Below are 25,488 nucleotides of genomic sequence, written 5' to 3'. Positions count from 1 at the left end.
GATGTATAACGTATTGCATCCTATTATAAAGTTAATATGTATAATTGTATTCTAGAAATTGTTCAGGCGGCCGTGGTGCAAAAGGTTAGCATGTCCGCCTTGCATCAGCGAGGCTCTGGGTTCCATTCTGAACCTGGGGTACTGTCTGTGGGGAGTCTGCATGGTGTGAGTGTGTGCCCTTCCGGCTGTCCTGTGATTGACGGCTGTCTTGTCCTGGGTGTATTCTGCCTTGCGCTTCGGTACTTACAGAAATAGTTTGGGGTTCCTCCCTCCCAGCAACGATGAGTTGGAAAGGGGTTAGAAAATAGAACATGAAAATATTTAAAAAATAAATCACTTAAACCTTTAAAAACCTGCATATTTAATATATCTAAAACAGTGAAAGAAACTTGGAAACTAGGTAAAGATACAATGTTACCGTATTGACGCTGTTTTGCAGAACTAAAATTAGGATTTTAACTCATGTATTCTTCCACTAGGGGGCAGTATCGTCCCGAGTCTTATCTGCGCTGTTACCGGGTGTTGACTAGTATTACCAGATACTCGGGTTTTGAATGTAGCTCCTGTTCTCTCAGTCGGCCTCAGATTGGGGTGCTATTGGCAAATAGGCAACAGCAATACTGGTATCTTTTACCCTTCATCCAGGACCCCAAACCCCCCTCTATATTACAGTCAAGCGGCTCAGAGATGAAATGGCGGCCATGGCAGTGGCGATGTGCGAGATTGCTCCTGTCGCTTGTCCAGCAGCGGCGGCTGTCCTGCAGGTGCCCAGATCCCTGCCTGAGCTCCAGGTGGACGGTACAGACCACCTGCCGGGGTCCACCTCTCTCGGCTCCGAACGCGCCCGAATCCGATCTACCTGCATGGCCCCAGTTAGGTCCTCTGGGTTTGGCACCTGAGAAGGGGTTGTATGGTGCTCGGATACAACGCCTTGGCACACAGCCCATCCCCACAGCTGGAGCTCTGCCTGGCCGGATTAGTCCTCCCCGCTCAGACGAGCTTGATAAAGAGCGTGTGGTATCCGAGAGCACCCCTGTCCCATGGGCACCCCCTCCAGTGCCAGTTCTTCACCCCGTGCTGGAGAGATATTGGCTCTTCCAGACTGGCAATGCCCGATGTATAACCCGAGCCTGGAAGAAGGCCCCATGAACACGGGCAGGATTCTAAATGCTCACACCTCAGGAGTGGCACTGACAGGCAAGCTTGTCGGGGATAAAGACTTCCACCTTTGGTCTGTATCCTGTAACCGCACTCAGTATTACACAGGCGCCAGAGAAAGCACTCGAACCCTTGCCGAGCTCTCGCACAACCCCCCACCCGTGCCAGGTCTCCCTCTCCACAGGGGCTTCGTGCCTCGTGAGGCCTGAGCACGTGAAAACCAGAACACGCTCACACAGGAGTCCTTAACCAGCCGGACAGGACTTCCTCTAGAACACCTCCACATCAACTACCTGCGAGCTCCTTTACCAAACCGATGTGGCTCCCTCTTCCGTCAATTAAACCAATCTCCACCTCCTGTGCACCCCCACACAGACCGAGACCGGTCTCGTGTTGCAGGTCAGCCGCTGCGGTTACCTGCACTAGGGACGGAATTTACTGCAACTATTTGTGAAAACGTACATCAGTGCACCCCTTGGGGAAAATGAAATCTTTCAAAATAGGCTCCGTACGATTAATGAAAGGATCTTCTCGGTCATGTGACGCCGCGGGTCGCAATAGGTCGATTCAGGTGAGCTGCTACGTCACAGCTGCTCCATGAACACCCGCCCGAGAGACTGAACCACTTTCCTCCGAGTCCGAGAGCAGAGCGCCTCTTCACCATGTTCCCCACACTGCCGTTTCTCATCCTCACTTTCGGTAAGACCGTGACTGACTCTCCACGGCATTCGTTTCATTATTAGGTACTCTTTCGTTTTCTTCCCGCAGTTTGACCTCTTCCATGTTTTTTTGTCGTTTCAGATTTTGTCCAAAGTAATTCGCTCTCCCAGCCCGAGAAACTAACATCCGCTGAAGGGGTGACCGTGGAAATTCAGTGCAAATACACGACGAGCTTTTCCAATTTCGCTCTGGATTGGTACAGGCAGGATCCTCTCAGAGCGCCTCAGTTCTTAGTGCGGAAATATTGGGACAATACTGAATATCGAGGAGATAATTTAGACGCCCGTTACTCCATGGAGCTGAGAACTAGCGACACCAGCACGACGTTAAAGATTGACCGTGCGAGACTCTCGGACTCCGCCACCTACTTCTGCTGCCTGTTCGACGCACAGCGCTGCGTAGCTCCCGCGCCTCAGTCATAAAAACCTCCATTAATCAAATCTAGGCGATACAATCGGCAGATGTCGCACTGACGCGGAGGAAGACCGGTTACTTCCGATACCGACTGTAGAACCTGTTTCAGCTTTCATTTCCCCAGACATTTAACTAAAGTTAATACAGGAAAAAGAAAGGAAATCAAACTGAACAAACAGGCTTCATATCATTTAGTCTAAACCGCTTTTGCTCTCTATTCATAATACAGTCCGATCAGTAAAGGCTACTCTAGCCTAGAATTGTCTTTAGCTCAAAGAAACTGATTCCCTGGGTTTTCACAGGAAACTCAGTTCAAGCTACCTACACAGTACGTAGCAAGTGTGTGACGTAAGAACCGGCATTACAAAAGTACTGCATCATCAGTTTCTTCCGCTAGTTAGAGAGCCGACGGTTGCTCAAGATGTCTGGGGAAATTAATATTATTCATCGTTTCTTTCGGTGAGGAAAAAAAATATTATATACAGTTGTCTGCAGTCGAACCTGTCTCCTTCCTAGTTTTTAGGATTGTTTATTATTTCAGATTTTGCCCTCGGGAATAGATGAGGACATCAGTATCAGTAGATGGGAAGTCGTTTGTGAAGGGTAGACACGGCATTCACGGCTATATTATTTATATGGAAACCATACAAATACACATTTGGATTTCATGTTAATTGAGAAGCAAACAATTCTAAGCATCAGTGTTTAACCCAACTGAGAAATGGACTGATGCAGAGAAAGTTCACCCTAAAACTAATTAAACTGTTGTGTTATTTCAGAATAAACTATCCCTAAACATAGATCGTTTATTTATTCTCAATTTTATACCCCATTATGGGAACCGTCCGGGTGCCCGTTGTTACAAATCAACAACACACAGCTCCAACCATGCCTCTGGATGATTTGAGAAAGACTTCATGATTAAGTTAGAGCACGGTGTGGCTCTTCTAGACGTGTCCCAACCATCTGGATGAGGCTCAGGGGCGTGTCCAGTCACACAGGGGTCTAAACTGATACCAGAGCTGTCCTGCCGGGGTCGATGGGATTCCCGGATCAGGCAGGACCTGTAGCAGGAGGTGGAGATGGGAGTCGAGCTGCTCTCAAGAGGAGGTGAAGAGGAGGCAGCTGCATAAGCAGCTCAGAACACACACACACACCTCCCAGACAGAGCACAGCGTTGTAGCATCCACACAGGCCATAAGGGTCCAGCGTACAGACCCTGCAGCCTCTCCCATCCGCACAGAAGGACAGAAAGGAGCTGGGCTCTTTCTGGAGCACAACCTGCCAGCAGACACCATGGAGATCAACAGGAGCCAAACCAGTCTCGGGTTTAACCCCTGGAGCAGCTGGCCAAGGGTCAGATCTCCGGACTCAGGCTGGGCTGTGACCTGCAGGAGCAGGGGAGGCCAGGGGGCAGATATTGATCTCAACCGATCGGGTTCCTTCCCAGCTGACATCCCGTCAATCTGAGCACTCATCCCCTTATCTGTAAAGCTACTGTATCAATCCATTGATTAGCTCTCAGTCCAAGTTCTGTACATGTCTAGCAGGATGAAGCTTAGTGCCGATCTAATTGTTATGTTCATCACAATGTACCTCCTGTGAACCTACTGTGTAGGCAGACAGACATCTTAACAGTTTCGTGTGGCAGATCAGCCGCCGCTTTTACGCTTACAATTAACACTAATTACCGGTTTTTGATAAATCGCGACACGGTGCCTTTCTTGGTAGAACTAAAATCCCGCGCGAATAAAAACCTCTTTTAAAGGGCTTCTTACGATCACTGAAAGGATCTTCTCGGTCATGTGACGCCGCGGGTCGCAATAGGTCGATTCAGGTGAGCTGCTACGTCACAGCTGCTCCATGAACACCCGCCCGAGAGACTGAACCACTTTCCTCCCCGAGTCCGAGAGCAGAGCGCCTCTTCACCATGTTCCCCACACTGCCGTTTCTCATTCTCACTTTCGGTAAGACCGTGACTGACTCTCCACGGCATTCGTTTCATTAGGTGCTCTTTCGTTTTCTTCCCGCAGTTCGACTTTTTCCATGGTTTTTTTTGTCGTTTCAGATTTTGTCCAAAGTAATTCGCTCTCCCAGCCCGAGAAACTAACATCCGCTGAAGGGGTGACCGTGGAAATTCAGTGCAAATACACGACGAGCTTTTCCAGTTTCGCCCTGGATTGGTACAGGCAGGATCCTCTCAGAGCGCCTCAGTTCTTAGTGCGGAGATACAAGAACAATCATGAATATCGAGCAGATAATTTAGACGCCCGTTACTCCATGGAGCTGAAAACTAGCGACACCAGCACGACGTTAAAGATTGACCGTGCGAGACTCTCGGACTCCGCCACCTACTTCTGCTGCCTGTTCGACGCACAGCGCTGCGTAGCTTCCGCGCCTCAGTCATAAAAACCTCCATTAATCAAATCTAGGCGATACAATCGGCAGATGTTGCACTGACGCGGAGTAAGACCGGTTACTTCCATAACTGACTGTAGAACCTGTTCTTCAGCTTTCATTTCCCCAGACATTTAATCTAAACAGCTTTTGCTCACTATTTATAATACGTCCGAGTAGTAAAGGCTGCACTAGTCGAACACGAGGCGACCTCTTTTTAAAGAAACTGATTTTCACAAAAGAAATTGAGTTACCTACACAGCGCGTCACAGGTGTGACGTAAGAACTGACATTACAAGACTACAGCATCATCAGTTTCTTCAGCGAGTCAGAACCGATGGTTGCTCAAGATGGTTAGTATATTAATGTTTCTTTTTCCCCCCGATACGGAAAATAAAGTTATATGCAGTTGTCTCCTTCCAGTTTTTATTATTTCAGATTTTGATCTCTGCAACTCACGCAGCCTGATCTCGCAGCTAATGCAGAGGAAACGGTGCGTATTCGCTGCCACTACAATACAACCTCAGTCGGTTTGTTCTTGACTGGTCCAGACAGGATCACCGGTTAACTTAGGAAATGTCCACCCATTGCATTTATTCTCAACTTTTTACACCTCTTGGGACTGTTTGGGAGCCGGTTATTACAAATCAACAGCAAACAGCTCCTTCAATATCTCCGGGTGATTGTAAAAAGAATTGGTCACCAACATCAATCCTCCAGATGTTTCCCCACTTTCTGGAGTCCAGATGTGCGTCTAGTCAGGGGAGGCCAGGGGGCAGATATTGATCTCGGCTGATCGGGTCCCCTTATCTGTACAGCCGCTGTGTCAATCGATTGATCCGCTCTCAGTCCCAGTACTGTACAAAGCACGTTGACGCTCAGTGGCAATATAACTTGTATGTATCCATATTCTCAGTGATCTCACCATCTCAGTTCGAATAAAACAACCTTTCCGAGACGCCTGTACCATATCGGTTGTCCTTCATCAAACTGCAGCTGAGGTTTCATGCGCTGGAATGACCAACTTGAAGTTCGACTGTAGACACTCGCCAGCGCTCGTTTGGAAAGACACAACAAGGTAAGAGACCAGTTGTCACGAAGACAGCACAGTTTCACCGAAACCTTGTTCGAGAAGCGTTGAAGGAGTTCAGATGTTTTCAAGTGGGACACCGGTCGCGCGTGTTTTGCGCCACGGCGCTCACGATGAACCATTTTTATTCCTTTTCATCTCGGCACCTGAGCCCGACAGTGATTTTCCGGGAATCGGCTTTGTCCACGATCCCAGAGACTGAATGGGCGTGGACAGCCTCGACATCTGCTCTAACCGCTGTGCGTCGACAGTGCGCCTGCAGACGCGTGACGCTGTTGGACGATAAATGAAGACTGACGGAGAAGGAGACTGGGGTGTGAGAAATACCGAACGTTTACACGACACCCTCGTCCCCAGTGCGAGAAAACGATGCATCTGCTTCTTTATGTCCTAACATTGTTCGCATGTAATAACATTTTTATTTTAAATAAGATATTATCGCGTGTATTGTTTTTTGATCCGCAAACGTCTGAATAATTCTTTGTTGCCGTTTTACAGATGTAAAATCGGACCTAGAAATCATCCAGATACCGCAGACAAGCAGCGTCCAGGAATCCCAGGCGGTTACACTCCAGTGTAGCCTGGGGAGCGGACAGCGGATGGGCAGCTACTATATGTATTGGTACAGGCAGCGCCGGCGGCAGGCTCCAGAGCTCGTTTATGCAGAAGCGGGGAGTGTGTATGGGCCCGGATTTCAAGGCCGGTTCACGGCCGATCTCCAGCGCTCCAACAACAAGTTCTCTCTGCGGATCGGCGGCGCGGAGCTCGGCGACAGCGCGGTGTATTTCTGCGCCGCGCGCGCACCGTGCCTCACGCGCCGCCCGCCGTCGCACCAAAACCGGAAAGACGGTTCACGCCTTTGATCGACAGCTGCGGCGTTTCATCAAGATGAGAACGCAGACAGGTGTCGTTTTTAGCTCGTAAACCATTAAATTCTTGACCGATCAGTGATAAATAATCCCTTAGATTTATATAGCGCTGTTGTGGACTCCAATACAAGCGCTGTACAGGTATTGGGGATCCCCTCCACCACCACTGTGCAGCCCCACCTGGATGGTGCACCAGTACACTCCCCACACAGCAGCTCTCAGTGGGGAGGAGAGCAGACTGGTGAAGCCAGTTCAGAGACGAGGATTATCAGGAGGCCATGATTGGTAAAGGCCAGGGGGGAGGAAACCCAAAGAATAATATTTTAACCGTCAGCACAAATGATCACTCGGAGCCCAATAGATTTACATGCCTACACATAAAAGTTGCAAATATATAGTTCATCTTCAAATATATTATACAATGCACATTTTAAAGATGTATCCATAAACAAAACAGGATTCAAGAATCTCCCGTTTTCATTTAGCGCAAGACCAGCAGCCCAGAACCAACTCCGTTCTCAGTCACATCCTCTCGTGGACTCGTCACCCACTAGCGCGGCGCTGAGGAAAGGAGCGAATTCGACGCGCAAGACGCGTCTTTGAGGGGGCGTGGAGACTCTCGCGCTGTCGAGTCTCTACTACACCTGCAGATCGAGAACATTCCGGCTCCGGGCAGCGCCGAACAGCACAGGAGAGAGAACTTCACCTCCGACAAGACACGGAACTGAGGGGCTCAAAATGATTCTTCATCTAATTCTTCACTTCGTACTTTTTTCCTGTAATTAGTTTATTTGTTTCTCAAGGTTTACGATATATATACACCAACACACAATATTATTTATTCTGTATGATTACTATATATATATATCTTATGGTGTACATAGTATATATTGGTTTTTATATATAGATACACATAGATCGTGTTGGTCTCTTGTAGGTGTAAAATCGAACATCATCCAGACTCCACCAGCTGTTAGCGCCCAGGAAGGCGATCCCGTCTCATTCCGCTGTCGGCTGAAGAACGGGCGAATGGATGATTACTACATGTACTGGTACAGGCAACAACAGAGCCAGGCTCCCGCATTCATCAACCGAGACGGGAGTGCGTACGGGAAGAGATTTCAAAAGAGATTCAAGGCTGATCTCCAGAGCGACGAGTTCTCCTTGCGCATTGACCGGGCGCAGCTGGACGACAGCGGAGTTTATTTCTGTGCCAGCTCTCACACTGCGACTCGGCTGATGGGCTTGCTCATGCAAAAAGCCGAGGAGAGACGGGAACATGTTAGATCAAGAGTTATAACATACCTGTAGTAACACACCGAATTTAACCGACAGCGGCTTTAAACTGCGTAATACAGGTGACAGAAATAAAGTGGGAAAAAAACTGCCCAGATCAATAAAACAAATGCTCCAATATAGCAATGTAGCAGTGCACGCTAATATGAACGAATAAACCCCAGAGTAAAGCTAAATGATACGTTAAAATTGCATGTTTTTTTAAAATCGTGTTAAAGTTTAGCGATGTGATCCACTGACGTCCGGCTGCCCACGACAAGGCTGTGTACAACGCTGGAGAAGGGATACAGTCTGGGAACTGGAGAAGTTAATTTTACACTGACGTGCATAAAGACCTCAGCTTTCTTTAGGTGTGCACAGAGAAGACTATGAGGAGATCTGTAGTATTACCAAAAAAGTCTTCCAAGACGCTGACGAAGCCAAATCCGCAATGAAACACATTGAAGCGGAATGTCTGTGGAAACGCATTTCAAGCCAAGAACAAGTGGCACTTTACGCCAAGGGGTGTAGGAGTGTGGAACAATCTGCCCGCCCATGTCGTTGAAGACCATAATTTGGCTTCCTTCCATCAGGAAGCGAACTACCAAATGTCCCCAAACAGGCCCGAGTCCCTGATCTGGTCTTTACCCTTTCATATAACCTGATCTTCAGTACTATAGCCGTGAATTGGCCGCAAACCAGAGCAGCCGGTTGACCGTGGTCTCTCTCCGTTCGACACAGTCGTGACTCTTCAAGGGCACAGCAGTGCTAGAGCACCAGATCCCGTCCCCGCCTGTCAGTCTGGACAAAGCCAGGATCAGCACAGAAACACGCAGCACTTCATACTGGTCAATACTGTCCTTCGTGACCTCAAAAAATACATACCATTACTTCTATTTTTTAAAATAAATGTCACGAAACAAGTACCAAGGTCCTTAATAGTATGGGGGGAAAAAAAACATCCATATCTCCAGGAGTTTGTTGAGATGTTTCGAAACAACGGTGAAAGACCTCAATAACTTCAAAGACGCATGTCCACATGTCCTCGACCTTTCTTAAATACACGTCACGGAGCTTCAGTACTTCAGCTCTGAACTCCACGCTTCACAAGCAGGAGAGCGGTCCCCGAGGGGGCGTGGAAATTCAAGCTAAATATTAAGGCGTAACGTGTCGTTGGTGCACCTGCGGATCGAGAAGGTTGTCAAGGTAATGAAAACGGGCAGCTTGCAGAAGACGAAACTAGAAGACTTTTCACCATCATCACTAAATCCAAGAGGACGGAGAATGATACATTTACTTCTGCAGTTAATACTACTTGCATGTAAATTTATATTTTTCTAACTTTTCGATTAATTGTTGTATTCGGGTTTTTTATTTTAATTTTCCAATCAAATGGCGCTTTGTGGCTCTTTTGCAGATGCGAAGTCGGATCCAGAAGTTATCCAGACTCCTCCAGCTTCGAGTATCCACGAAAGTGAGCGTGTAACGTTTCAGTGTCAGCTGAAAGGCGCCCAGATGAGCGACTACTACATGTTCTGGTACAGACAACGTCTTGGCGAGGCTCCCGAATTCATCAACAGAGAAGGGAGGCAGTACGGGGAAGGGTTTCGAGAGCGATTCACCGCCGAGCTGCAGAGCTCCAACAACCGGTTCTCTTTGCTGATCGACAGCGCTCGGCTTGAGGACTCCGCGATTTACTACTGTGCAGCCCGTGCACCGTGACTCGAGTGAGCCGCGCGCCAGTACAAGAGCAGAAAGACGCGATCGACACGAGCAGTAAAAGGCAAAGCACGAAAGGGAGAGTCAAGGCAAGACGGGGGTGTTATGTACCCCGATAGCTGCAAACTGATCAAGCTGAGGGGGCGAGAAGGATAATTGTAACACCAGAAAACAGCGTATTGCAAAGGTACAGTGGGGATTACTAAATAAATGCACACACGCAGCTAATTTCAGCAGCGTCTAAACTGTAGATGTCAAAAGGAGGGCGGGGTGATCCAATATTAAATCCCAATCTCAGGTCAGAGTCAAAAAGACCCCCCAAGAACTCCTCCGAGAGAAGCCTTTCTATCATCCAGAAGCACCTGGACTTCTGCAAAACCCAAACCCAGTTTTTTTGAGGCATCAATCAGCATAAGACATCTGCTCTCTGCCGAGTAAACTTCCTTACCAAAAGGGGTACTTTCACAGTTACTCACAAACTATACAGATACAGACCGGGTTTTACAGCACAATAGGAAAGGGAATCAGGGCGAGTGGATGTACTGTAGTTATTTTCTTTCCACAAATAGAGAGAGAATTACAAAATTAAAAAAAAACTTGACAATAATATATACACCTAAAAGCAGTATTGTGAACATCTCTTTAAGGTTAAAAAAAAGAAAGTTGCATAATACTTTGCAGATCACTTCCCCCAGACAGTAAGGCAGCAGATCCATGGCATCACATCAGCTCAGTGCAGCATAACGGGCACAGGGTAACGCCAATCATCCTATAGAGGGTGTGCCCTGCCTTGTCCCTGTTGCTTGCAGGCATACAGTAGGTACTGGCTCCCTCACGTCTCTGAAGTGGAAAAAGCAGTCAGAAAGATGGATGGATGTATTCATGCATGACAGCACATAAGCTCCTGTCACATTCGTCAGACTGTCGGTCCAACTTATGGACCCTAAGACGGACTGGCCACTGGGAAGCACCCACGGCAGGCTGCAGATGGGTGTGTGCATGTTCAGGAGCATGTACACTAGTGGAGATACATGCCTCATGTCCTGCAGAGGAAGAGTAGGATTGCTTGTAGAGAAATGGGTTCACACCTAATGCTGATGCTAAAACGAGACGCAGACTATGACAGCTGCAAATGCAGAACAAGTAAAGAAACCGAACTCAGTCACTGAACACACGCACTCCCTTTGTACTTCATATACTCTGAGTTGATGAACATTTTTAACATCGCACTCGATCCATTACTGTGCAAACTTCTCTGCCAGAGACATACTGTAAATCAATCTGCATTATGTATCGAAGGAAAGGTTCAACTTGACTCAGGGACCGGTATGAACGGTCAGTGGGGTTGCTGGCCAATTCTGAGAACACAGGGACTCGAATGTTCAAACCATGACCAATAAACCCCAATCTTTGTTCAAAGCGCAAATCTGAAAGCATGCCGTCAGATCCACTGGTGCACATTGAATTCAAACTTAAAGCGCCTCTCTCATCACCCTCTTGAGGAGATCATTTCTATCCATGACATCAGGTGTCCATGGGTCAGCCCTAAAACCAGTATCGCCTCCTACTCCGTTGTATAGGGAGTACAGATTCATGGAAAAACGCTCATACTCCCGACTACACCCATCACATTGTTTGGGATGATTATAACGTCCAGATGGATTTAAATACAACCCAAGAGCCCCGATGAGGGTAAAACAATAACGGGTTTCAAATTATTTCATTAAATCTTTCATAGTCTGTTCTTGTTTAAGGAGGACAGCCTGGGCATGCATTTCTGACTCGCCCGCACCGGGACTCAACTGCCTTCGGAACTACAGACATTTGGAAGAAGCTTGAATTCACCCGTTAGTTTTGAAAACGGTTTTATTGTTAGGTGACAGAAACAGCAACCTGAAATATTCCGTTTTTAAATGCACCCCCTTAGAAATACGTCTGTTTTCTGGCTTCTCACCTAATGTAACGTTTTCCTACAAAAAGTGGAGAATCGCGCCATCTAATCGTTTTCAAATATTTCAGAATTATCACTCAAAAGCGGAGAAAACAGCTGCTAACTGTACGCAGGATGAGAAAGTTTAATTGTGCTGTTGTATTAAAAACACACGATCAATAAAATAACAAATATTTTGTGACTATCTTTTCTTTGACGGTTCAGCAAATTGTAGATTAAAAACAGGAGCGAAAGATTTAACCAAGTTTCGTTGGTAGTTTATCCGCCTCCAATTCTAAAAAAAAAAAACAAACACGGACTATAATAATGATTAAACTAGAGGCTCGAAGAGGTGCACTATAATTTCACTTCCGTTTCCCCATCTTTTCCTTTTTTGCATTTACCCCGGAGGTACACACGGGGGCAAAATAACCCAAATAACCGTCAAGGAGAAACGCCAAGACGGCGTCAGCCGTGGAAAGAGTTTCTTACGCCTGTCATCGGGATCTCTTTAATCGAATAACGCAATGAAAAGTCGATTTTCTTCGCGTACAGCACTGCTGGTCTGATAGGTCTCCCGTGTGTCAGAGAATCAGGCGCTCTTATCAAAAGATCTAAATTAGGAGGACCCGGTGGGCTTCACTTAACATCGTCTCGCGTTGCGCCCCCTCTCCTCCTCGAGAAGCTTTCAGACAGGCTTTTGTGGGGACACACGGTCATAGAAACCGCTTGCAAAAAAATAAATCAACCAAAAGGCAATTTATAGATTAAATCATTATCACGTTGTTGGCCGATTTCTTCTTGAAGTTTGCTGTAGTTTGTGAGCTATTGTGAACATTGGGAATTGTTGGGGGATCGTTTGGATTTTACATGAATGTATTTATTCCGAGACACAGGAACCGAAGATGCGATAGATGCACAGGTGAACCTGGGCAGTACACACGATACTATCGGATCCATCTGGATAACCGAATGAAAGACAAGGTGCGTCTCTCTTTTAATAAAGCGACGGACCGAATACGCTCACGTTTGCGTCTAAGAGCAACAATATTAGTATGAACTTCCATCTCCTGGACACCGCGCTTCATTGTAATCAACTAGCAACTTACTGCAATAAATACGGTTAATAACCAAAACTTGAAATTCTCAAACCATTCGTGACGTTGTGCTCCGAATGATAGAGCTTCCTTGTTTAAAAAAAAAAAACTAACCTCATTTTCTGGAAAAGAAATGCGGCCTGTACCTCATTTCACACCGCAGTATCGGTTAGTACTTACAGCTGCAGCAGAGCACCTTCTCGCCATTTTCCCAGCAGGCCAAGGGAAACCCGTGCCAAACCCAATGCGTTTAATAGTCTTTCAAAATTGTGTGCAGCTGCTCCAGCAATCCCAGTCAAGCCTGATTAAAGGTATACAGTTCACTGATCCCAGCCTTTTCTGGATGGCAGAGTCCTACTTGCACTTCAAAAAGAGCAGAAAGACTAATTGATCTTCATTAAACATTAGCTGTGGGTGGGGTTAAAGTGAACTGTTTATAGAAGCTCAAAGTCAGTGATACCCAAACCTGTTGGTTTTCATTCCATCCCACCTTAATTAGAAAATTGAAGCCTTAACTGATCTCTAAGAACTTGCTTCATTGGAATATTTGCATTGTGTTTCTCGTCACAAGGTTGGGATTTGATTTCATTTACAAAATACAAGGGTTGAAGCTCCAGCATGTGTAGGAGCTGGGAGCAAACAGTTCACACTGATCTTCCTGCTGGTAAGTTAAGGAAGGGCTTGAGTGTGTGACTGAGGGCTCGGCTGGGTGTGTGGGTCACCAGGACCAGGACCGGGAAGCCCTGCTCTCAGTCAAGGCGCTGAGCTTAGAGCTCAGACTGCCCGTTCGTGTCATGAGACTTGACTACTGTGATCCTCTAAACATTTAAGTGGAGTTTGCATGTTCTCCCCATGTTCATGTGAGTTTTCTCCCCCAGTCCAAAGACTGCTGGCAGGTTGATTGGCTTCAAGAAACTAGAGTGCTATGCGTGTGGAGTTTGCATGTCCTCCCCCCCCCCCCTTGTGTTTGCACAGGTTTCCTCCAATAGACGAAAACCATACTGGTGGGTTAATTGGCTTCTGGGGAAATTGTCACTGGTGTGAGTGTGTATTTGTGTCTGTGTGTTTGCCCTGCGATGGACTGGTGTCCTGTCCAGGGTGTATCCTGCCGTGCACCCATTGCTTGCAGGGATAGGCTCTGGCTGCCTCGCCACCCTGTATTGGATAAAGCAGTTAGGAAGTGGATGGATTCACTTCTAATAATAATTGTAGTACCTGCAGTAGCATTAATTGTAACACTAACACCGCTAGCATCAGCAGCAGCCCAGCTGTGCTCCACCAGCTCTCTCTTCAACGGATGCTGTGGTTTCCTGCTCTGGTGCTGTCTGGTAGTCTCTGTCTCTTCCTCGTTCTCACATAGACAATACTTGTGAATGTTTTTGTATGATGTCGTATCATTGTGTGGACTACCACAGTGGTACAGCCCCATAGAGTCCTCGTACAAAAACCCCACATTTCGGTATTTCTTTCCAGAGACAGCCTTGCACTGGAGACGCCACCCCCATCTGAACACAAATATAGGACATCTGGGTGCGGTTTGGGTTAACACTTTTTGATTAGACGATATTTTGCGGCATTTCAGCATTTCATTAAGGTTTTTAGATCTCAGTTATTAGTGAATTCAATTGTTATGTCTAAGACTGAAAGTTCGCAAATAGTGCATTTGTGAGACTTTATCATTTTCCTACTTCAACATTAGCAAAGGTCACTGAAGATTAATTCAATTATTATTATTATTATTATTATTATTATTATTATTATTATTATTATTATTATTATTATTATTATTAAATATGTTGGATTGGTACGTTGAGGCTTAATTTGCAATGGAAATACTCAAGAATTCATTTGATAAAAAGTTTGATAAAAAGACTGCAATTTCAAGAATGAAATAAACATGAAAGGCACATGTGTGCATTGATCACCAAAACAAAAGGGTAGACAATAGAACAGAAAGCATGCAAATATAAACAACAGCAAATCATTATTTAGAGAAAGGTGCACTCTCAAGAGATATTATACGTCTAAACAAGAAAAAAGACATTTACGGAACAACTTTGGTGTGTGGAAGAAGAATACTGTACGTCAGTGTTTAGGAACTTGGAGCAGATGAGTTATGCGACAGCGATGTCTCTTACAGTTTGTTGTGAGACTATCCTGATGATTCAGATTAGACACAGCCCCAGACTTATAAAAGAGCCATGAAGGATTGGGTCCAGAATTAATTCAATTCACCCCCTTTTCTGCCAGGTCCAATCACTGGCCGCTGACAAGAGGAACCAAGGGCAAACTCCACACAGACAGCACCCCAGGGCCCCAGCGCTGTGAGGCAGCAGTGCTCACCACTGCAGGACTGTGCCACCATTAATTCCTTAATTGAATTGTTATGGATTTCAGGATACTGTAAGACAATGTATACCTCTGAATACTCAACTTTAAAGAAACAGCAGGAGGAGATCCTCAGATCAGTTAACGACTAGCTACCACATGGTCTAGATGGGCCTTCCTCCTGGCTCATACTCCCAGCTCTTAGCAATCTGCACGTGATGGGTTTGTGATGGGGGAGGGAGCTGCCTGCTGTACATGGACTGACGACGAATCGCCTGGGAGGTGCAGTCGGTGCCCCCCTCCCCCCAGCCCATTCCAATGGACCACCCTCTCTCTCACCGACAACAGCCCGATTACTGATTCACCCACTCCACTGCCTCAATGGCCTGATTCCACACACGGCCGGCCAGCAATCTCTTCTTCTCTGCAAACCTGCAAACACCAGTTCGCCCTCCTGCATGTCCGAGCTGGTGCCAGTTAAAGCTTCCAGGAAGACTGGAAGTATCACTATGGATACCAGCCATCCTGGTTTCTCACTTTTCTCCCCCCTTCCCTCTGGGAAGCGTTATAGGAGCATCAGGACAAGAACTTCCAGATTCAGAGACGGTTTCTTCCCACAAGCTGTCAGATTACTGAACTCTACTCTACCACTGGCTCACACTGATGTTTTTGTAGGTTTTTTAAGTTGCATGTTATTTAACTCATTGTTGCTGCCGTTCTGAGTTTATGTTTTTAGTGTTTCCTTAATGTCTTTGTACTGGGGCATACATGCAAATATGCATTTCATTGCACTTTTGCATTTGACAATAAACTGAACTGAAAGCTACTGGTTCAAGCTGGTTGAGAGCAGGGATGACCTATTTGATTTCAAAATGCTCTCTCACAGGAATACAATATACGAATTATAACTGTATTATACACACTAGAAAAACCTAGTGGATGCAAACTCCACTATTCCAAGAGACGTGTCTAAATAAGAAATAAGTGTCTGGTTTCGCAGAAGTATCGAACATAAACACGCTGCAGCTGGAATGTGTAGATGCTTAAACCATTGCTTTATATAAGCCGCTAAATACTGTGATTCGCTGGTGGACCAGGGCGTCAAAGCGAGCAGAGGAACGGGTTGTGACGAGTTTGGTCTCTTTCGCTGCGTTGTTGTAGAGAGCTGTAACGAAGTGCTGTCTACAGCGGTGACAACAAACTGCTTTTTGCGAGCGGCACAGTTCTCTCAGTGGAGCCGAGTAAGTGACTGAATCTTTTCGCTCTTACCTGGTTCTCTCATTTAATTCTGTACTGGAACTTAGGAAGGCGAGCCCTCCAGGTCCGACTTTAAGTCATTGTTGTCGTCTTGAGTTTCTTAATTGCCTAGGTAAGACGCAAAGTAATGACTGTTTTTACATTACAGTAGCTCTAGACCTAGTTAAGCTAAAGAATTACGTATTTATATACGTATTAATCAAGCAGCCTACAGGATAGTGTCACGGTATTATACAAAAGTATTATGACTGTAGTTTGAGTGTGCTCGGGAGGAAATGTATACAGAATTAAAGATGTGCTATTAAAATACTCGTGTTATGTAAATGAATTACTCCTATATGCTATATTTTAAATCATGTGCACAAATAATCGCTGATGCTAATGGTAAAGCTAGCTTGATGCCCAATTCAAATGAATAGAAAGGCGGTTCAACAGCGGCAGACGCCTTAAGTAGTTTTAGCAGTGAGGTTTCTCAGTGTGTTTCATATGGTGCTGCTGACAAGCTGACATTTGGAACCGGAACAACTCTCACGGTCCTCCCGAGTAAGTAAAACACGTTATTTGTACGTTGTTTGGAAGTAACAAACATGAGCGCAAAACCATCGGATCCTGGCGGGTGTCCGTGACTAAATACTTTTTTTTTAATGTCCAAATGTTTTTCACTTGGGTAACTGTATGTAAGGTGAAGTATTTTCTACAGTACACCCCCTACTTAAAATCACAATTCTCGGTTTTGTCAGCAAACTCTGAAATATCCAAGTCAAATCCATACCTATAAAAATGCTAGCGAGTACAGTAGCGAGGCGAAGGAAGAGCAGGTCGTTTCTGGCGTCTGTCAGAGCTAACGCCCGGATATTTGGGTACGCCACCGATCTCTCTGATGTCTAAGACTAATCTTATTTTACTGCAGGCTTTTAAGATTGTATTGTACTTCATTAATTCGGAGATGTTTAGTTTATGTCGCTGATTGTATGGCAGTATTCCTGTTCCGCACGTAAGAAATTTCGTGATAAAGAAAATTCCAGCGAGACGGAATTTCAAACCAGGATCCTAAATTTTAATTTGACTTTCATTCTTGAATGTAAGTGTTAAAGCTGGTATAAAATATTATCACACATGAATCCATAACAGATAATAAAACACTAGTATAAATATATGACTACATGTACATTTAAAATAAAGATGAAATATTTATATTAAAAGTATACAGTAGTGTGTTTCACAGGTGATTTTCCGTGGCGATGTAAATAGTCTATATTCATGCAGAGCGAAAGTGAATGGTGTCTGCTTTCAAACTATAAGATGTACTGTAGGCCTATATATTCAATAAATATGTTTAACTCAGTGATTCCTAACTCTGATCTTAGGGCTCTCGGTGATTTCTGATTTTTCTTTCAGCCGATTTCAATTTTCCATTTGAAATGCCATCTTGAGTGAAAAAGGTTGAACGGATTCATGCATTAATTGGTATCAGCCGTGTACCCCGTTTCTCAGTTTGTCCATCTCCGTAAATTCAGGCTTGTAGCCCATCAGATCTCTGCAGAAGGAAAAGAAACCTCGCTTTAAGAGCGCTTGATCACCCTGTCATTTTCAGCTGTGGTTCTTCGGCGTGTATTTTGCACTTATTAAGAGCGTCTTAGACCAAAAAAAGAACAAATTCTTAATACGGTGAAGACAGTCGGCATCAGGTTCCACATCTTGATGCTGTTGGAATAATACGCCAGACGTGGGTTGATGTAAAAGGTTATTAATAGGTCGGTAAAAATCTAAACGAGAGAGCAGGTCGATTAAACGTGTCAGTTAGCAACAGCGAAGCAGGGTAGACCATGGACGGGACACAATTCCACCGCAGGGCACACACTATCCCAGCAAGCAACGGGCACAAGGTGGGGTACACCCTGGATGGGACGCCCGTCCATCAGGGGGGAGACACACCAGGGCCAATTTTCCTAGGAGCCACTTAACCTCCCCCCCCCCACACACACACACACACACACACTATGTCTTTGGACTGTGGGAAGAAACCCACGTGAACATGGGGAGAACATACAAACTCCACACAGACAGCACCCCAGGTCTGGAATTGAACCGGGGGTCTCAGCACTGAGAGGCAGCAATATAACACAATGTCATCTGCCTGCGAGCAATTGTACAAAAAAATAGATCTAGGAACACGGGTCTATTAGTCCTCTATATTCATCGCGAAGCTGGATTTGCAGGATTATAAAACGCAAATAGACTATGTCACCGATAACAGAATACAGTAACAACAACAAAAATAATAATAACAACAACAGATTAACAGTAAGATTATTTCATTTTAGCCTTCTTAAAATATAAACAGCTGAAAGTTTTCATGTCCAAAGAAAACATTGAAAGGAAAAAAACAACAGAACTGCACAGATAAATATTAGTTTCCATTTGAATTAGCAATGTGTTTAAATACAATGATTATAATAAATTATGATTAATAATTATCATTTTATGTCGGATTTCTTTCACTATTCACATATCTAGACTAATTCAATCAAAACAGCCACTTTGAAATAATGGAGTTAATCTGAAGTTATTATTTAAATAGAGAAAAGTGCCAACCCTGTGCGTGACGATGATTTCTGTTATAGTCCAAGGCGGGACAGTTCAAATCTGTGCCCTTTAGACAATAAAGTACCCAAATTGTGCTGGTAGGTGATTTAGTGTTGTTTGATCCTGGGAGCCTAAGGACAAAGCGACTAGCAAGATGCACGATGAGTGATACAGCGATCACAGAGCAAAGTAACACAATCAAACCGGCTTAATAAATAACAGAGAGTTAATTTGTGATATATCCTGATGGACCTAATAAAAAACACTGTGCGCTGACTATTACAACGCGTATTGATCGGTATTAGTGTTGCTACAATTTTTCATAATCCTCATCATAATAAACATAACTGCTCCTATTTTAAACGTTTTGGATTGTGGCGACTATGGCTTACTGTTAATGAGTCTTTATCATCATTATTATTATTATTATTATTATTATTATTATTATTATTATTATTATTATTGTTGTTGTTGTTGTTGTTGTTGTTGTTGTTGTTGACAATAATAACGAAGAGTTTTTAATATGTTTGTATCACATTTATTGCATAATACAATGAATGTATAAATAATATATTTATTAAGAACAAAACTTATTCAATTTAGTGTTAAACAAATCAATTTTCTTGTGGACATGCTTTCATTTGTCATTAGGATCAGGCCGTATGACTTGTAGGATAGAGAGAGTGTTTGTATATACTTATAGAGTGTTTTCTTCTCTCCATTCCACAGAAAAAAGGCCGACCAAGCCCTCGCTGTCTATACTGTATCCAGCGGAAGACGGTCAGCCGTTGGCTTGTCTGGCGAAAAGCTTCTTTCCAAAAGCGGGGAGTCTGGTTTTGGGGAGTCAAAATGGCGACAGGCCACGAGAAGATTCAACTTCCGCCGAGCAGGCGCTCTTATCGAACCAGATCGGGTTGTATTACCTGGCGGGGTTTTTCGACACGAACGTCAAGCCTCTGTACTGCGAAATGAATGGAACCCGCCGAAACATCACAAACAGACTCCAGGACTCGGAGCAGAACGGTACTTGAGTCGTCTTCACGTCCTTTAGTTGCAAACGACTCTCTAGGACCCGATGGTGGGTGAAGTGATTCACTGTAATTCATAAAGAATAGCGCTGACGAAAATATAGGACAAGCCATTTTGTACATTTCCCCATTGTCTTACAAATATAGATAAACGTTATGTCGATCATCTTATACTTAGCAATATTCCTAATGACACAAATATGTAAAACGTTTAATTTCACATTTAAGGTTAAGGATTGACACACATACATACATATATTAATCCCTTGTTCTTATGTTAACATATATAACCATTTTCTAAATTTATTCTAGATCTTTTAGATACTTTCTCTTCTGAAAATGAAAATTGTGCTCTCCCCAACGCTGGAAAACCAGATTCTTCAGGTAAATTCTCTGCATTTTCCTCTGTTTTGGTTGAACTAAAAATATGCTAATAGTGCTAAAATATATATTATTGAAACATGTTTTGTTCAAAATTGAAACCAAGATAAAATGTAGTTATGTACTATAGAGTCACAGTAATTCAGCAACAATGATGCATATTTTGGTATAGCAAGCTGCAACAAAACTGTCACTTGAATCTCAGTATTGTGCTTTATTTATAAGTGCTTTAAAGATATTTTCCATTTTCTCTAAAAAAAATTGTACATGAATAATAATAATTAAGATTGTAAATGAAAGCTGCTCAGTGCTGGAAACTCCTAAAGGTTTTGAAAATGTTTCATTGTGTTGGCGTCATTGGGCTTTTCAAACTGTTATGATGTTGTGTATATATATATGTGTTTTACATTTCAGATATTGTCAGAGTCAATTTCATGTCTTTGACTGTGAACGGGTTGAGAATCCTGTTTGCGAAAACTGTGACTTTCAATATGCTGATGACTGTGAGAGCCATTGCATTTTGAGGTAAATATTTCACTTCTCGAGCCCATGATCTCTCGGGAAGCAGTCCCATTTGTGATGGAAACACAAGCCCAGCTTATTGGAATATCTAAGTGCACATTTATGCGGAGGGTTAAGTTATATGGAAAACCAAAACAGGCAGCATATTGGCGCAGTGGTTATCATTGGTGCCTCGCAGTGCAGCGCTGGGGTCCTGGGTTCAATATCTGGGGTGCTGTCTGTGTGGAGTCTGCATGTTCCCCCCCGTGTTCACATGGGTTTCCCCCCACAGTCCAAAGACATGCTGGTAGGTTAACTGGCTTCTGGGAAGGGTGATGTGAAGTTGAGACAGGTGAAGAGAGGTGTGGTCAAAACCTGCAATTGAATAGAGAGGATCAGTAGGAAACGAGTCTCGTTGAGAGAAGGGGGGAGGCGTGATCCTAGTTTCAGGATCATTTTGGTTTCGGATGTCTTTCTGCAATAGGAACCCTTATACAATCAATTGTAATTACATGATCAATAAGTCATGTGAAACAGGTGAAAGCGTTAAACTGGCAGATTTCTACAGCGACTGCGAGACGTTACAGTCTGTGCATGCTACAACCTGCTTTACTTTAGGATCATTTAACAACAAGGAACAGTCAACTCTCTGAAATGAGAAGAATGATCTGCACTCTTCTTCTTCACAGATGTCTTGAGCTGCAGCACCCATTGGGAAGACCAGAGACTGAAACGGCAGTATTGAGTGGAATTGAGAAGCAGGAACTGTTCCAATGTTGCATATATCTATAGGGAATAATGTAATCTAGCATGTAACAATATCTGAAATAGTTTTGTGCCTATGTTTTCTTACATCATGAATTGTACATTTGTCATGAGATTTGGTTTGCTGTCTTTTTTCACACTTTCCAGGGCTTGTTTAAATTGTAGATCTCGCAAATAAATCAGCTTTTCTTTCTGAAATGATGAAGCCTATTTGTTTTTCATTGTCATTTGCATCCACCTGCACGGTGATTGTAGTTATGTTAAGCATACCCTATACAGACAAATCTCATGTTGTTGACAAAATAGAAAGATCCTGAACACTTCAAACAGTCTATAGAGAAAATATTTCATGCTTTGATTTCTCCTGGTACCCTGCCGAACAGAAGAAAATTCCCTGCCTCTCCTTGAGCACTTTGGAAAACAAATATGTTCAAAATAACACTGTATTGGATGAAGCAAAACCCTTTTAAATCCGAACAAAGTATTTTTCCCCCCTAAACATTCTTACAGAGGGTATTTGTATGCATTTTAGAAGTTGTAGGCTGCCGGCTACAAATCTTCTTTGACCTGAAAAGACCTTTCATGTAGCAAATCAGTGGAGAAAAAAATATTTTTTTTTTCTAAAACTTGCTACTTTCAGAAGTAAATTCCCGTGAGACAACAGGAAAGACAAGGCACTCAGAAAATGTTGCATTTTAACCACTAAAAAAGTGCCTTCTAATATCAGTATGCACATGCCAGCACTAAGCTCCTCCGTCCAGGTGCATAAACCTTTCTACACATGACTGCATGTGGGCAGCCTAGATCTGCGCCTTTAAAATGTTGACATTACTTTCACAATCCAGGGAGCTCATTCTGGCCCTTGTGTAATGTCCTGAAATGGCAGTCAATGGATCTCAGATGTGTGAAGGGGCAAAACCTCTGATCACCGAAATACAAAAAAAACCCGTGCTCAACTTGCCTGCCATACTTTCTTATTCAGCTGTGAGACAAAAGCGTGGTGATGCAGACTGGTTAGTCTTCACTGTAACAAGAAAGAGGTGAAGTTATTGACAGCTGGGCTTCGAAGCACTTTAACCACAATATGATTTGGAATTTGTGTCTTTGAGGTAATTGAATTCCACGCTGCTCACCAATAATAAAACATTTCATTTTTACGCATTTTTCACAAAGCCCATCAAAAAGCACACATAACAAAATCCCACAACGGAGTTTGCATAGCCTCTCCAGGATTATGTGGGTTCTTACCAGGTGATCTGGTTTTCTAGCAAATGCGTGCACACAAAATAACGTAATGGACTAGCATCTCATCCATGGAGGGGCCCCACTTTGTGTCTTACATTCCCAGGATAGACTCTTCCAAGGAAAAAGGTACTTTCTGATAACAGTTCACATAGTAAAGTGACAAAGCCAAGCCAAGATTAAAACAGAATTCCAAATTAAGCACTGTAATATTAAGATACTGTAGCCCTTAAAGTGTGGTGTAAAGATGACCGCAGTCCACAGTCACCAATGTATTCGGGCAGTGATCAAATCTTGCCTCTTCTCCATCACAGTCATGGTTTGTCTGAACCACTGGGAAAAGAATAAGGAGGTCCAGTTGAAATCAAATTAAATGAAGGTTTTTATTACAGCACCATCAACAGCTACATGGTGGCTACACAACAGCTACACAAAATCACTAACTGTGCACAGTCGCTCTTAGTCAGTAAACATGACCTCAGATGTACCTCAGTTACTCAAGAAAGGTCTGCTGCATCCTGTATCCTATCAGACAGGCAGTTACAAAACCACAGCAGCAGCTTCACAATGAAGATCGAGTCTGTAGTGGTGACAAATCTGACTAAGAGGCACCATGTACAACATGTGCTAAACAGAGATCCCAGAACAGAGTTCCATGTAATGCAAATGTTGTATTGTCAGGATATCAGCTAGTATTGAGGACAGAAGGAAGAAAGGAGTTTAGTGTAAAAAGACAGGGAGAGGAGCCCTGATTTTTTTTATTTTGAAAACAAAAAAGTTTTAAAAACACTAACAGATTGTGAAGATTGTGTTTCTTTTATTGAAAGAGTCAAAAATATGTGCTGTGTGCATGGGGCGTACAACTCCATTAATCCAGCAGGTGTTACAAGTCTCTTTATACTGTATCTCAAGCTAAAGTGAAAAGTTGGACCACATAATACAAGACTTACTGTAGATCAGTTCTGTAAGTAAGAACTCTTCTTGACACTGTGGCTGTCCAGGACTGGAGCTGTGTTTATGTGTAGATACTAGCAGTTTCTTTTAAGGCAAAAAGATATACTTTTGTTCATGCAGAGAGACCATTTTATACTGAAGGTGAAAAGACAAAATCCTGAAACCACACAGTTAACTGACAGATAAGATCTAATAGCTGCCTTAGTTTCCTTACACAGGAAATGATCAGTTAAGAAGCTTCACTCGTGTTTATAGAAGTGTTATGCCACATTACAGCTTTGTCAGATTCCTAATGTTACATCATTCTTAATTGTTTTGCTAATTCTATGTCTAAGATGCATGCTGTAACTCTGTGTTATTCCTCAAATGAACATATTACATTTGCCATATATACATTTATTTATCAAGAAGAGGATTAAGATGTACTATATTTCAAAAATAACCTTCAAGCTAGAATTGAAACTTCTTTGGTCTTAAAAATAAGTGTGACAATCACCTAATATGAACAGTCTAGTTATACTGTACATTGAGGTTAGCAAATGATGTAACAAGGGTGATGTAATGTTACTGGGAGATTTCAACTTCCCACAGAGAAATTGAGATACTGTCACAGGGAACACAGAAGCCCAGATACAGTTACTATTTTACCCTCTTAACCCAGTTTGTGAAACCGCCAACAAGCAAAGGTAATATTTCTGACCTCATCTTTTAAAATGACCAGGACATAATCAAAGGGACAGATGGGATACAGCCTTAATATTGTGACATGCGTATGGTATCTTTTTACTGTATGTAACCTTCCAAAAATAAGGATTTAGAGTTTTGGATAAGCAGCCTGAGAAGTAATGAGGCAGAGGTTTTAGGTGCTAACCTCAGAACCAACAGAGACAACACAGGGGTTGTCAATTCGGGTCCTGGTGTCTCACACACCTGCTGGTTTTCAGTCCAGCCCACCTTCATCTGATAACTGAAGCTTTACTCAATCTCTAAGAGGTTGTTTCATTTGAATATATGTATTTTCTTCCAAGTCACAGGTCTGAGATTTTATTTCACTTACAAAATACAATAGATAAGACTCAAATATGTTGAAGAGCTGAGGCCAACCAGTTCAAACTAAACTCTTGCTAGTAGGGGTTTGACTGTGTGACTGAGGGCTTGGCTGAGACGAAACCCAACAGGTGTGGGGGGTCATCAGGACCAGGGAAACACTGGATTAAAAGAATCGTCCCACAGTTTTTTTCTACTATAGAATGTCAATAACATTCCCTGTGTTATAGAGCAAACACCTTCAGGACTAACTACATTTGACATGACTGACACTGAGGCTCTACAGGGGCTAGATGGCTAAAAAACAATGAATAATGAGGTACTGGTGGTAATTTACAAGTCATAGGGATTCATAGTCACTCTAGCTAGGACATTTCAACTCATCATTAGGATGGCAGTAATGCACAAGAAAGGGATTTGTGTGTTCTTTAAGATTCTCCTCTGTCACCAATAAGACAATGTGAGTATACGACAAGCATACAGTATGTCTGAGGAGAATTAAAAGCTTCCTCTGGTTTGCATGCATAATTTTGTTTTTAAACAAATGCTAATTGCAATTCTATAGTAAACCCGACTCCATTTTCAGCACTCATGGTTCTGTCTTGATTTTCTCATCATGCTTATCAGGGGATTCAATCCTCACTTGAAACTAATTGCAAAGAACCATTTAGACATTAAAGGATTCTTAATGCGCTGTTTAAAGCCAATCCAAGAACTTTTATTCTGTAAT

General features: G+C 43.5%; 1 protein-coding gene and 1 long non-coding RNA gene across 2 annotated transcripts in view; both read left to right on the top strand.

Annotated features, from left to right (window-relative positions):
• LOC148640136 (T cell receptor alpha chain MC.7.G5-like) overlaps nucleotides 1-25,488 on the top strand; it is a 65,364-nt gene that overhangs the window by 20,716 nt on the left and 19,160 nt on the right. The gene's annotated exons all lie outside the window — the stretch shown is intronic.
• On the top strand, nucleotides 6,644-9,860 carry LOC148640137 (uncharacterized). The gene is made up of 3 exons (XR_015930632.1): nucleotides 6,644-7,426; nucleotides 7,586-9,244; nucleotides 9,341-9,860. It is a non-coding gene; the product is annotated as an uncharacterized LOC148640137 (long non-coding RNA).

Source organism: Lepisosteus platostomus, chromosome 26 (genome assembly GCF_059453375.1).
Source record: "Lepisosteus platostomus isolate fLepPlt1 chromosome 26, fLepPlt1.hap1, whole genome shotgun sequence".
In the NCBI taxonomy this organism is placed as follows: Eukaryota; Metazoa; Chordata; class Actinopteri; order Semionotiformes; family Lepisosteidae; genus Lepisosteus; species Lepisosteus platostomus.
This window is presented reverse-complemented; position numbering and strand designations above follow the sequence as displayed.